Here is a 784-nt window from a genome sequence, read left to right as displayed (position 1 = left end):
GTTTCGTGGACTATTACTCACTGTTTTGGGGTCCCGGAGTGATTTGCACGATTGACGAACCTCGGGATGCGTTTACGTGCCGGACATCAACACTTGCAGTTTTGGCCGATTCTGGCCCGTTTCGTAGACAATTACTCACTGTTTTGGGTTCCCGGACTTATTTCCACGAATGACGAACCCCGGGGCGCGTTTACGTGTGGGTCATAAATACTCGCAGTTCTGGCCGATTCTGCCAGTTTCGTGAACTATTACTCACTGTTTTGGGGTCGCTGAGTGATTTCCACGATTGACGAACCTCGGGGTGCGTTTACGTGTCGGTCATCAACACCCGCCTGTTTCATGGACAATTACTGACTGTTTTGGTGTCCCGGACTTATTTCCATGATTGATGAACCCCGGGGCGCGTTTACTTGTCGGTCATGAATACCCGCAGTTTTGGCTGATCCTGACCGGTTTCGTGGACTATTACTCATTGTTTTGGGGTCCCGGAGTGATTTCCACAATTAACGAACCCCGGGGTGCGTTTACGTGTCGGTCATCAACAGTCGCAGTTTTGGCCGATCCGGGCCCGTTTCGTGGACTATTACTCACTGTTTTGGGGTCCCGGAGTGATTTCCACGATTGAGGAACCTCGGGATGCGTTTACGTGCCGGACATCAACACCCGCAGTTTTGGCCGATTCTGGCCCGTTTCGTAGACAATTACTCACTGTTTTGGGTTCCCGGACTTATTTCCACGATTGACGAACCCCGGGGCGCATTTACGTGTCGGTCATCAACACCCG

The sequence above is a fragment of the Triticum aestivum genome, chromosome 4D (assembly GCF_018294505.1).
Source record: "Triticum aestivum cultivar Chinese Spring chromosome 4D, IWGSC CS RefSeq v2.1, whole genome shotgun sequence".
Taxonomy (NCBI): Eukaryota; Viridiplantae; Streptophyta; class Magnoliopsida; order Poales; family Poaceae; genus Triticum; species Triticum aestivum.
Note: the sequence above shows the minus strand (reverse complement) of the source record.